The 13,768-nt window shown below is 41.0% G+C and overlaps 1 long non-coding RNA gene across 1 annotated transcript; it reads left to right on the top strand.

Annotated features, from left to right (window-relative positions):
- On the top strand, positions 8,217-12,008 carry LOC109949912. The gene is made up of 3 exons (XR_002272235.1): positions 8,217-9,228; positions 10,243-10,486; positions 11,731-12,008. It is a non-coding gene; the product is annotated as an uncharacterized LOC109949912 (long non-coding RNA).

Below are 13,768 nucleotides of genomic sequence, written 5' to 3'. Positions count from 1 at the left end.
TGGAGTGTGGGTCATCGTGGATCGACTCACCAAGTCCGCTCATTTTCTGCCGGTGAGAGCAAATTATAGTTTGAAGAAACTGGCTAAGATTTTCATAGATGAGATCATGAGACTTCATGGAGTACTAGTATCCATTGTTTTAGATCGAGACCCACGGTTTACATCCCGATTTTGGACAAAGTTAAATGAAGCTTTTGGAACCCAATTGCAGTTTAGTACTGCATTTCACCCCCAGACAGATGGTCAGTCTGAGAGGGCCATTCAGACACTAGAAGACATGTTGAGAGCGTGTGCACTTCAATTTCAGGGTGATTGGGATGAGAAGTTACCACTTATGGAGTTTGCATATAATAACAGTTATCAAGTGAGTATCGGAATGTCTCCATTTGATGCCTTGTATGGGAGACAGTGTAGAACTCCATTCTATTGGGATGAAGTGGGTGAACACAGATTGGTCGTATCTGAGGATGTTGAACTGACCAAGAAACAAGTGCAAATCATTAGAGAACGACTCAATACAGCCCAGGACCGACAAAAGAGCTATGCGGACAATAGAAGAAAAGATCTTCAATTTGAAGTTGGAGACTGGTTATTTTTGAAATTATCACCTTGGAAAGGTGTAGTGCGATTTGGGAAGCGGGGAAAACTAAGTCCTCGCTACATTGGACCCTATGAGATTATAGAGCGTGTGGGTCCAATAGCTTACAGGCTTGTTTTGCCTTCAGATCTAGCTCGATTGCATGATGTTTTCCACGTCTCCATGCTCCGAAAGTATATTTCCGACCCTTCCCATGTGCTAGAGGAGCAACCAGTGGAGTAGGAGGCTGATTTCACTTATGTGGAGCAACCAGTTCAGATTTTGGATTGGAAGACGCAAGTGTTGCAATCGAGAGAAATTCCACTTGTGAAAGTCTTATGGAGGAGTCATACTGTAGAAGGGGCTACATGGGAACCCGAAGACCAAATGCGGGAGCAGTACCTTCACCTCTTTGAGTGACAGGTGTGTAAATTTCGAGGACGAAATTTTTATAAGGGGGTAAGTTGTAATGACCCAAACCTAAAATTCATATTTAATTAGTAATTTATTATGCGGAAAGACAATTTTGCCCTTGTAAGAATTTATTAACGAAAAGTTGACTTTTTGATCGAAAAGGAATTTGACAATTCCACATACACCGTTGCGTAGAGCACGACGAAATGAATTCGTAGACACGAACTGAACTCGAATCGGAGCTTCAACGAAGAAAATGCGATTAAAATATCATGAAGGGCAAAATGGTAATTAGGAAAATCTGATTTTTTTTTTATAAAACCTTATTTTCTTTCTTTCTTTCTCTCTCTCTCCCATCGCAAACCTCCCCCCCCCCCCCCCCCGACAGTTGGTTTTGTTCGATCACCGTCGCCACCACAGAGCACCGCCGGCGACGAGACCGGTCTCGTTTGAACCGCCACCACCTCCTCTTCCCTTTCCGACCACTCTCTGCCCGTGGAACTGCAGGCGCTGGCCGAAAACTGAAGAAAACCGATCAGTTTTGACAGAAATTTCAACCCGTTCGTTCTCCTTCAATTCTCCTCCAAATTTGTCGAGTAAGGTATGGATTTCTACCTATTTTCCATGCTCTAGCTGATGGTTGGGTAGGTTTGCATCGATTTTGACAGTAGCTAGCTCAGTTTGTAATTTGGAATTCAGCCGATTTTCGGCCTCCGTGTTCGGCCACTTCCGGTCAGTTTTTGGGGTTGGTCCAAGAACAAAAGCGGTTCCAAATATGGTGTTATACCTAGGATAGGAGTTTGGAGCCTTGGTTTTGAGATTTTCCGGCGATGCGTAATCGCTTTGGACACCCATCGCTGCTGGCGCGTGCGGCGGCGCGTGGGCGAGTGTAGTGTAGTGACACTGTGTCTTGATACGATTCTTAGGTTGTCACGGGCGCATAGGAATTCGCGGATCTCAATTTGGATACCGTTTGAGCCTCGAACGGATTTTTCATATTGTGAGATTATCGGGTTCAATACTGTTGAGCCGTTGGATCAAAACCAGTTTTAGATATGTTACTCTAGATCATTTCAGAAACATGTAGGATTCGACGGATCGTGAATCGGAGTCCCGGATACTCCGAAAACGCGAACCCTAGGGCTAGGGTTTAGAAATTATGCGCTTACAGGATTGTGATCAATCCGACCGTCCGATCGACATCACTACCCTCAGGACATGTGTCCTAAATATATTGGACCTTCTAGCGGCATCCGGATCATAGTGTGAGGTCATGGACCCGTAGGGTTCCAGATTGACTTTTTGGACTTTAGCGCTATTTGAGTCCCAAAATACCGCTAAACTATCCCACGTGGAAGGAAAGCTGTTATGGGCATAGGGATCACTTTAAATTGACGCACGTACTTTTAGGAGTCGGGGGTAGGGTTTTTAATTTAATACTATATTGTATTAATAGAATATTATGGTCATTGAATCAGGCACCTGGACACCAGTTGACCCGCAGGAGGGACCTCAAGAGGTCCAGCGAGCTCGGACTATCAGTGAGTGGACTCTTTGTTTTAATAAATGAATTTAAGCAATTCAGTTTCAGTTATCAGCTGTTTTATTCTGTAAAATATTTTATGTTGCATGCTGCCGAGTGAAATTTCCTTTAAAGTTTATAGGAACAGATATTCTCGTTAATTATCAGATAAATGGCAGCAGAATTTTAAAGGTTACAGAAAGTTAATTATTCATAAGATTTTCTTCAGAAACTTTATATTTTCTTAAACCACCTTGTACCCAGTTATTAAATGTTGCCTTCGGATTATATTTGTTGCCTTCAGTTTAGTCAGCATGCTTGACAATTGCCCCACAAGTTCCTTGGTACTCGAACTCGTGTGGAGCGAGTAATGCGGATAAAGGTGGACTACGGTTCCCTGAATCCTGTGAGTTGCGGCTCGGACTGACCTCGTGTCACTGAGACCTGCGAGTATGTGTCACCCATAGTGATGCAAGGAATTGACGGATATAAGGAATTGACGGAAATAAGGGTACACCTAGGTGATAGTTTAAACTGTTTTCAAATGTATATACTTATCTACATGCATTGATTTCAGAAATAAGGAAAATAAGCTAGTTTGTATAACTGTTTTCACAGTGGGGTTAGTATGTTCATATACTATTTTCTAAACTTTGGTTTTGGGTCCACTCACCCTTTTTGTTGTTTTGCGCCCCCAGGCAGTAGACGTGCACAGGAATCCACCACTTGGCCACTTCCCATCTTCCGCGCCTTTCTTCTGATGTAGGATTTGTATTTTGTACAAAGATTCACTCCTTTATAAATTCTTAGTAGTCGCTCTGATGTTTTACCCTAGATTGACACTTGAACTGTTAGAATGTATATATACGTATGCTGGTAGTTGGTTGTATATATATGTACTTGTTTGGCAGGTAAAAATGTTTTGGTATTGAGTCAGTTACAAGGGAAACTCTGTCGGTTTTTCGGTAGAAGTCAATCTTGTTATTTTATCCTGTTTTGTATAGAAGGGCAAATAGGTCATTTGTGCCCGACATTCGCCAGGTGTCGGACACGCACAGGGTCTGACTCGGATTCCAAAGCCTAATTTGAATCGGGTCCTGTCAACTTTGGACTTTAATATTCTTTTTCATGGTCACACCGGAGCACTCATTTTTGAGACTTCAAATCATGGTAAAGAAATATGGCCAACCTTTGACGCACTTAATTGAATTGTGCAACAGGTTGAAAATTGACTTATGTTATCGAAAAAGAAAAATCCTTGTTATCGGGTGAGAATTTTGTAGGATTTGCTTCATATATGCCCAGAGAAATTATGAGAAGTTGAGAGCTTTTGTACACAACACATACATACGTTGATAAGGAGATACACTACTGTTTTAAATGATGTTATGTTTGAATTTTTCGGCTGTGTTTCGAATTTCGAATTTGGTTTATAATTTCATGAATAAGCAGCCAATATTTGTCTTTTGGGTTCGACCTGTGATAATTGGGTTTTAATTATCTTCTTTGGGTTGAATATCTGAGTAGTTTTAGATTGTGCCTTTGGAACCAACTCTTCTCTCAGTTTATCGTTGTCAGTATTTGTCAATTAACCAGAAATGAGTTTTATTTTCGAAATTTATATCTTTAAAGGGGTTGGAGAACCTTTTCCAATGCCCTTGTTTATCTTTGAGTAGGCGCAAGATATAGTGGCCATAACACACAATGAAGACATAGCAACAACTTCGCAGCCCTTGTTCGACGTGAAGGGTTGCATACCCATGCAGCTCACTAATTGTTTGACGTAAGGGGATACTGACCCAAAAAGCGCAACCCATCAGATTTCATGATACACGTTGTTGTCACATCTATCCCACAAGGTACAATAGCTATATTAGATGGTGATATGGTGATTATTATCAGCTCATTTGATTGATTATTGGCATTATTTTTTTTGTGCTTGGAAGAATGTTTTGGTGCAGTCTGCTAATGCAATTAAATTTTAGTGATGCAATTACCAAAATCCTATTTAGCAATTGTCTTTGATACAATTACATGTATTTGTTATTTTGTTCCACATGCAGTGCATTCCATTGATGCAATTAGATGTCACATATTCAATTACCTACTTCATGTCTACCAATTGGATATTTGTAAATCCAATTGCGTTTCAAGTTTGCATAATATGCATCATTTTGGTTTTATGTTCCATTAATCCGACTGTGTGCTAAGTAAATCGTTGGCCATTTGATTGATTGTTGAGACTATGTTTAGTTTTCTCAACTTGTTTTTGTGAATTCCACTGATGAAATTGGATTTCACATATTCAATTACTTGCTTCTTGTCTGTCAATTGGATTTTTGTAAATCCAATTGCACTTCAGTTACCTTGTGTCCAACAATGTTTGTTATTTACTTGTCACTAAGTTATTAACACTTGCAATGAAAGTAAAAGTTAATTGATATGCTAAATTCTATAACTTTTACTTCTATGTACTTAAATCATGGAAGAGAAGAAAAATTAAATGACAATGATCATTTGGCAATTACCATTCAGGTGACCAGCTTCCGCAAATTAGAATGGCAATTACATATTCAATTTTTTTTTTTTTTAAGAAAGAACAGAATGGCAATTACATAGTGCATGTTTGTCAATTGCCAACATGACTTGGCTGTGCTGTAGCTGTTGATGCTCAAAATGGCCTGGCCAATATTGAGTCCAACTTAGTGATGAGATATGCGGGGTCTTCAGCAGGGAAGAGGGCTGAGGCCCTTGGTGAAATAGGTTGGTGGGAGACCTGCAGAAGACAAAATGGTAGAAGCGATCGTTAAGCTTCGGACACCGGTGTGGTGTCGGCCGAAGGCTCTCCGATGCCTAAGTCAGTTACAGGTGGTAACTTTGGTAGAGTAACAGTAAAAGTGAGAAAGTAGTTACCCTTTTTACTTGGGTATTGTTCCCTATTTATAGAGAGGTGAAAGTAGGAGGTTTGCACAAAGTTCCAATGTGGGACTTTGTGCAAGTCGTCGTGGTGGCGACACGTGTCCTGGAGATTAGGTCAGGCAGTTGGGAGCTTCGGCAGGTGTCTGGCACCTCGGAAGTGTGTCTTCCTTCGGTAGGGAAGAAGGCGTGGCTGCCTTGGTGCTAGTCGCTTTGATGCTGGGTCTGCTCGGTTCACTATGGTGTCAACAGTAGTCCCCTAAGTTGGCGGTCGAAAAGTAACTTCTCGGTTGGGAACTTGTGAGTTTTTGTAATCGTAACCAAGCATTCCAGCTTCATTGGGAGCCGTGGGGCACTCCCTAGTCCCCCAAGTTGGCAAGCTAGGAGTTGCGTCAACACATGGAATGTGTGATACAAGCTGTGTAAGCCTCTAGAACTGTTGGTAGCTGGGTACCTGGGTACTTGGGCATGTTGCAGGTGGGATGGGAGCTGGGTCCGTAGGGGGTTTTTTTTTTTTTTTTTTTTTTGGAGCTAGGCCTTCGGCAGGCTGGGTCTGTTGAAAATTTTGGGGGCTCTTTTTTTTCTTCAATGGTCCTTGCCGTTCGGCAAGGGCCTAGCCTTTTTTTTTTTTTTTTTTGGAGCTAGGCCTTCGGCAGGCTGGGTCTGTTGAAAATTTTGGGGGCTCTTTTTTTTCTTCCATGGTCCTTGCCGTTCGGCAAGGGCCTAGCCTTTTTTTTTTTTTGCAAGGAGGCTGGGCCTTTGCCTTTGTGGGTTTGTTTGTGTTTCTTTCATGGCCCTTGCCGTTCGGCAAGGGACCAAAGTGGCTTTGGCTAACGATTTTGAGAGGGTTGGACCCGAGATGGGCCTTGGCCAAATGATAAAAGGATAGGAGCTAGGGTTTAGCATTGTGAGAAAAGGATAGACAAACCGACTTAGCTCTTGCGTTTTGGCAAAAGAGTCGTCCCTTATTTGATAGCTTCGGTAGAGCCAGCTTGTGTGGTGTTCGCGAACTCAAGCTTTGGCAAGGAGGTTTGTCTTTCGTAGCATCTGGGTTGTGAGCTCGCCGATCGGTAGGTGCTGTCCGAAGGTGTCCTGTTCAAAACCCACTTGCCGAACGGGTTGGTAAAGTTGAGATTGTGTTGCATATTGGCTCTCTCCATCTTCTGCACAGCCCTTGCCGTTCGGCAAGGGTTACCTAGATAAATTTGTGAGGCTTCACAGACCTTCGGCAGTTGGCTTGGCGAGAGGACAGTGGGGTTGTCTAGGTGCGGCAGAGTTGATCGGTAGGAGCTGAGGCCGTTTTAGGAGCTTCTGTTGTGACGAGTTGGCCAGACCCGGGTTCGGGAGGCCGTTTAGGAGCTGCTGCTCAACCCTTGTCGATCGGCAAGGGTGTGTTGAGAGTTGTTTTTTGTTTGGGCCGAGACCGAGGTCAAGAAGGAAGTTGGGCTTGTGCCTGACTTAGAGTTGGGCCCAAGAGCCGGGTTTTGGCACATATAAGGGCTAGCGTGCTTTCTGCCGTTTAGCAAGTCCTTCAGCATTGGTTCGGCTTCGGCGAGAAAGGGTCTGGCTTCAGCAACGTGACGGCTTCGGCGAGAAAGGTTCTGGGTATGTGAGCTTCAGTCAATTTGAGCCCCTCCATTTTTGTTGTACAACCCTTGCCGTTCTTCAAGGGTGGTTAGGGAGAGCTCGGTCTTGTCTTCAAGAAGATCTAAGAAGGAGAAGACGTCCGGGGTCCTAGGCAACTAGGGAACTCGGTGGGTAGTAAGTTTCGTGATCCTAATTCTTCTTCTTAACCCTTGCCGTTCGGCAAGGGTGATTTGAAAAAGTTGGTGTTTGTTTGTTGTTTATTGTTGTCATTTTGCCAGGAACTTGGGTTGAATACTGTTGAAGGAAAATTGTGATCTTCCTAATATAATTTCACCACCACTAATTAAATAATGGGGTTTTATTATTTTAGGTTCGACCCATTCGAGACGCAAGTCTCTTAATTACAATCCCTTGCTTCAAGGGAAAACCCTTTGATTCCATCATAAAGAAACAGAACGTGTGTGTTTGATTTTGCAGCTGCTCCTAAGTGCAACCTCAGGATGCCTACGTATCCCTTGCGGGAATCAAGCCACTCGTAGTTCAAAGATTCATGATGAATAAATGACTCATCGCAAAACGAAGAATTTGAATGAGTTTGATTGAGGAGTGTTTGAGTGAATTTAGCTGAATAAACCAGGGATTCGATATGGAAATATGTTTAGGATGGTTGCATCTAGATTGAATCTCTAGATTGCCTACGTACCCTTGTAAAGGGATCAAACCAACGTAGTTCGAAAATTCAGGAATTAATGGGTAAGTGTGGCCCAATAATTTAGAGTTGGTGTCTTTGAGACGATTTGAAGATTTTCATAGGTAGATGACCTATGGGAAAAATTGAAAATTAATGGGTATGTATGACCCAATAATTTAGAATTTGTATCTTTGAGATAATTTGGGGATTTTCATAGGTAGGTGACCTATGGGAAAATTTTGAAATTAATGGGTAAGTGTGGCCCATTAATTGAGAATTTGTGTTTGAGATATTTGAATTTAATCTCATTGGAATTTTCATGGGTAGATGACCCATGGGAAAAATTTGGATGATTTTGTACCACTTTTTCTTTTTGTCAATGTCCCAGAAAATTAATGAGCAATTTTGATTAACCCACTAATTTTCTAAAGTTGACATTTGCACTTGGACCCAAATATGACTACAAGGATTTTTTTTATAACTAATCCATTAACCATATGATAGGAAATTTGGGCCTTAGGAAATTTAATGGGTAATTATTTGGGTTACCCATTAATTGTATGGGCTTCTGAGAGTCAATGGATAATTATTCCCTGACAGCCCATGAGCAAAGAGCCCAGAAAACTTTGATCCAGCAGGCAATTAAAACAACCTGATAGCTATCCAACTCTTTATAGAGTTTGTTTCTAAGTAAAATCAGACCTTGCAGTCCCATCTTTATCTGGAATACTTGTGATCAGTCCGAATTAAAAGCAAACATTGTTATCACTCAGTCTTTAAAAAAAAAGGAAAAAAAAAGCACACCAAGTCACAATCGGTACAGAGCAAACAACAGGAGAAAATCAGAAGGGAAACTGCCGCAATACATCAAGAGGTTTCAGACTTCTTCTTTTTTTTTGTCTTTTTACTCTGCAGCACCAAGTGCCCTTGTTTTTCTTTGCTTCCAATCTCCAGCAAAGTGGCGTCAGCCACCTTTTTTTTCTTTTTTTTTTACTTTGACTTTTCTTCTTCTTTTGATGATTGTAGCAAACCTTTTCTCTTCTTTTTTTTTTTTATTGTCATACACCATGACCTGTATTTGGGTTGTTCGCTAAGAGACCAACAGATGGGGCATTCAATGCGTAGGCTGCTCCAACATGGCCCTTCCCAAGTTTTGCTTTTTGGCTGGCACCTTTCTCTCCTTCTAAACCAGCGACACCCACGAAGTGGCATACAGCCACTTTCTCTCCTCTCTTTTTTTTAGTGGCTGTTTTCCTGCTTTAATTTTTTTTTCTGTCTGTTGTGATTGTGTGCCCAACAAGAGGATCATCTAAGAGAGAGAGGGAGAGGGGCTGTGACAGAAAAACATGGCCTCTATTTTCTTTCCCCCTTTTTTTTACAGATCTCCATTTTTTTTCCTCTGCCTATTCTTTTCTTCATGACTAACATCCTTTACATTTTTTTTTGATGTAGTTTGCTCAGAGAGAAAAATAAAGGCCTTCTTAAGCAGAGATGGAGAGGAGTGGTGAGAGAGCCCAAGAGGTAATTCACGCTCTCCTTTTTCTGTGCATTTTTGGAATTAACCCTTCAAACACCATTTCCATTTCAAAGGATTTCCTTTTGCTCGGCAGAGCTTTGTTAAACAGGAATCCTCTCATGGATTTGTTGTTCATGATTTAAGGGTTGCCACCCATTATGGATTTATCATCCAGGAGTTTTATTTGAGGGTTGCCACCCAATATGGATTCATCATCCAAGAAAAATGATTTAAGGGTTGCCACCCAACGAGAATTAATTGACAGGATGCATATACCTGTGAAAATGTCTCCTCTTGTATTTGTGCTCCTGCAATTTTCCTCCTGCAACCGTTTTCTTCTTCTGTTGTCTTCTCCCTCTTTTTTTTTTTTCCCTTTTTTCCTCCTTTAATGCAAAATATTTATACTAAAAACTGGATAACCAGCTCCCCCAAAAATAGGAGCCACTAAACTCTTTAGACCCCCACCTTTTTCCAAACTTCCCCCCACCTTTTTTAAACTTCCCCCCACGTTCCAATATTTTGTGATTTTTGTGATTTTTTTATTCCAACAAATACGGCAAGGAAGGAAGGATTGGAGCAAGGCCGTGAGCTGGGTTCGGCAGGATCCCCTCGGGCTAGGTAAGGGTCCTTTGAGAATACTCCTCCAATTTTCTGCATGGCCCTTGCCGTTCAGCAAGGGTCCCTCTTTGTGAATTAGAGGCCGGGACTTGGGAACATTCTTTGTGAATACCGGGAGTCGCACGGGCTGGTAGGGTAGGTCCAGCTAAGTACAGGCTTTTACTCGGCTAAACCCTTCCGTTTGGCAAGGGTGCCTTGATCAAATTTGGGACCTAGCCTTGTACTAGGGTTGGGCTTAGGAAGTAGAGTCTAGCAAGCGTAGCAAGCTTAGAATTTTGGCGACCCGCCTTTTTTGTTTTTTGCACGGGCCTTGCGTTCGGCAAGGTCCCTAAGTTCCTCTCAATTTTTTTTTGTTTGTGGTTTTTTGTATATTTGAAAATTGAATTTCAAATTGTGTGTAGGTACAAGGGATTTAAGAGGGAAGATGAAAGGGTGCTAAGGTTTGCTCATGAATCGAGGCGTGGGTACCCTTGGTTGGCTATAAATAAGAACTTAGAGTGGTGAAGGCACCACACTTGAGTTGAGGAGAGAAATTGTGAGAAATTGAGGAGGAGGAGGAGGAGGAAAGAGTTCCGGCGAGAGTTTTTTGGTGGTGCTTGTAGCTGAGGTGATTTCCGGCGACTCCTACGTGGTGGTACGAACAAGGTTAGACCTCATTTTGCTTGAACATGTTGAATTGAAATGTCTTGCTTTGCATGAACATGTTGAGGGCTAGGAAGAACACGTTGAGCATTGGTATGAACACGTTGAATGCTTGCTTGCATACCAAAGAACATGTAGATTTGCCAAATTTTTGTGTTGTTGTGGTTCAATCCTCCTTGCATGTGCATTAGTTCCTTTTTCTTGTTTTTGCATATTGTAGATGTTTGAAAGTTCTGATAGAGAAAGTCCTAACCCCCCTGCCTTTGGTGGGGATGACACTGAGAGTGAAGAGCCCAGCCAATATGTTTGTTCTGAAGAGGAGAGTTTAGAGACAGAGGGTATGGTAGAAGGGTTTATAGAAAGTAGGATGATAGGGCATGGAGGTGAGAGGGGTGAGCCATCGGTAAACTCCGGGTCGGCTGCATATAGGGAGATGCAGAGGAATTATATAGAGTTAGAGGCTATAGCGAACCGGGTTCTGGCCTTGCCTCAAACGCTAGAGGTGGGTTTGAGCAACCAGGCATCACCATCTGGGTCCGTGGGTATAGCCGTGACTTCAGTTTCAGAGGGAGTAGACATTCGGGTTGGTGTCCCGTTGGCGAGGCGGAATACGTTGACAGAAGCGAAGTTGGCCCAGCTTCGGACAGACTTTTGTGTTCCACCCTATGTGGGCTTGAGGTTACCCACTGCAGCTGATGTAGTTAGATATCCCTCGGATGGCTCCGTGATGACTTTTACGGATATGTATCGGCATGGCTTCAGACTACCCCTTCATCCGTAGGTGCAGATGATGTTGGCCAAGTTGGGGTATGCGCCAGGGCAGTATAATCCCAACTTTTGGATTCTTCTCCACGGAATGTATATCGCTTGGTGGTTGGTTGGGTTGGGGGAGCCAGCATTTGAGCAGTTCATGTATTTGTACTCGGTTTGGAAGCAACAGGGGAATTTTGGCTGGGTACAAGCCAATTGCCGAAAGGCGAAGGAGAGAGGCTACTTTATTAGTCACAAGCCAACTACGCAGAAGTCCTGGAGGAACAGGTGGTGCATGGCTTATGGTGACTGGGAGAGTCCGCTAGGGAAGAGCGTTACCCAACACATTCCTACCCACTTCCAGTCTATATGTCCTTGGCCCCAGCCCTTAAGACTGTTTGATGTTTTACTGTGTTTTGTTTTTTGCTTTCATACTTGGTTCTCTATTTTGTCTGTGCCAGTGTAAATGGCTAAGTAGTATCTAACCTTTGGTGCAGATTCAGTGAAGTGGGGGCCTATCTCCAAGGAGCAGGAGGACGAGGTTAAGTGGGTGAGGGCACAGCTGTCGGAGACCAAGCGCGAGTGCGGGAACTTAGTCACTCAGAAGAATTTGTTGGAGTCCGGACTCCTACAAGGAAGTAGGTACCTGGGTCACATTTATTAGTTGTCTGCTGAGCCTTTTGTGGTTGTGACTAATGTAATTTTGTATGAACAGTAGCAAAATAAAGGAATTTTGTATGAACTTGGTGACGGAAGGCATGAGCTAAATTGAAGATGAGAGTGATGTGGGAAATTCCCAGTCCTTTTTTTTTTTTTTTAGTGGAATGTAGTTTAGCTTCTTTTTCTATTTCTATTATTATTTAGGTTTCAGTCTTTATATTATTGGCAGCTTTTTCAATTTTGAGAACGGAAATACATTATATGATTTGTCAATGCAATATTTGACAAAACAGGTAGTGTCATTTGCGTCCTAGTCTTTGCAATTGACAAACAAGGCAGTCGCATTTACATTCCAATCGCCTAATTACAAGCTATAATTGAAGGATATAAATAAAGTTACAACACATTATATTTCTCACATGTTAAGCTTTTTTTTTATACTTAAGACTTTTTTTTATGCTAAGTCATGTCTCACTTTTCAATAATGAAGGAGTGCACAAATGATTTTCAAATTTGAGAATGTCAATATAGTATGTGATTTGTAAATTCAATTGACAAACATGTAGTGTCTTTTGCATTCGTGTCTTACAATTGACAAATAAAGCATTCTCATTTACTTCCAATTGCGCAATTACAAGCTATAATGGATGGACATAAATAAAGTTACTAAGTATTATATTTATCACATTTTAAGCTTTTTTTCTTCTTTAAACTATATTTTTGTTAAAACTATTTGGATTTATATAAAGATACTCAAGTTTTTTTGTTTTGAATATGGATATGTTGTAGCAAATAAGGAAATTTGTACGAGATTGCAAGTTGGCATGATGGATGTTGAGACATTGGAGTGCAAGCTGGCGTGAGGGCTTTTCCAAGTGGCTTTAGGAGTTTAATTAGTCTAAGTTATTTTATTTTCCTTTCTTTTTTTAATAAGGATTTGTTGTCCAAGTCCAAATAGAAAATATTAGTTTAATCATTTACGAACTTTTATAACATTTGAATTGTACCATACATTTGGATAAGTTATAACATTTGAATTGTACCATACATTTGGACAAGATTATTTCCTCTAAAAAATATTTGAATTAATTAAGGGTAAAATAAATACAAATTATAACAAATAGAAAGTATTAGGTCATATGGATCGACATAAATAAGTAACAAATAGAAGATATTAGTTTAATCATTTACGAACTTTTATTTTAAGTAACTACTTCTAGTTAGCATTATTAATATTCATGGCAATTTGAGTAATTGACAAACAGGGATTGTGCAATTGACAACCAGGGAGCATCCAATTGCATACCAATATGCAATTGCATTTTAAGTACAATCTTATAACTAAGTTTAGGGATTCTGTTTACAACGTTATAGTACTATTATAACCAAAACATTGTAACATCGGTCCTCACTCTTGTAAACTTTTGTATTTACTAGAATTAATAAAGGCCACTTTTTACATCACAAAGGTCTAACCTTATCAATTCTTTGTAATGTGGATTCATATCCTTGTAAAATAAGGATTTATAACTTTATGGATTTGGTGAACCCTAATGTTGTAATCTTGATGCAAAAACTTGTAAATCACTATCCAAATATTGTAACTTATAAGTTTTGGGATGCCCTTACAATGTTATGGTACCCTCGTATCCCAAATATTGTAACACCCGTCCTTAATCTCGTAAACTCTCGTGTTTACTAGAATAATGACCCCATTTTATATCCCCAAGGTCCACACTTATCAATTCCTTGTAATGTGGATCCATATAGTTGTAAAATAAGGATAATATTATGGATTATGTGAGCCCTAATGTGATAACCTTGGTGCAAAACCTTGTAATTCGCTTCCCAAATCGTGTAACTTCATGTTTATGG

Source organism: Prunus persica, chromosome G6 (genome assembly GCF_000346465.2).
Source record: "Prunus persica cultivar Lovell chromosome G6, Prunus_persica_NCBIv2, whole genome shotgun sequence".
In the NCBI taxonomy this organism is placed as follows: domain Eukaryota; kingdom Viridiplantae; phylum Streptophyta; class Magnoliopsida; order Rosales; family Rosaceae; genus Prunus; species Prunus persica.
This window is presented reverse-complemented; position numbering and strand designations above follow the sequence as displayed.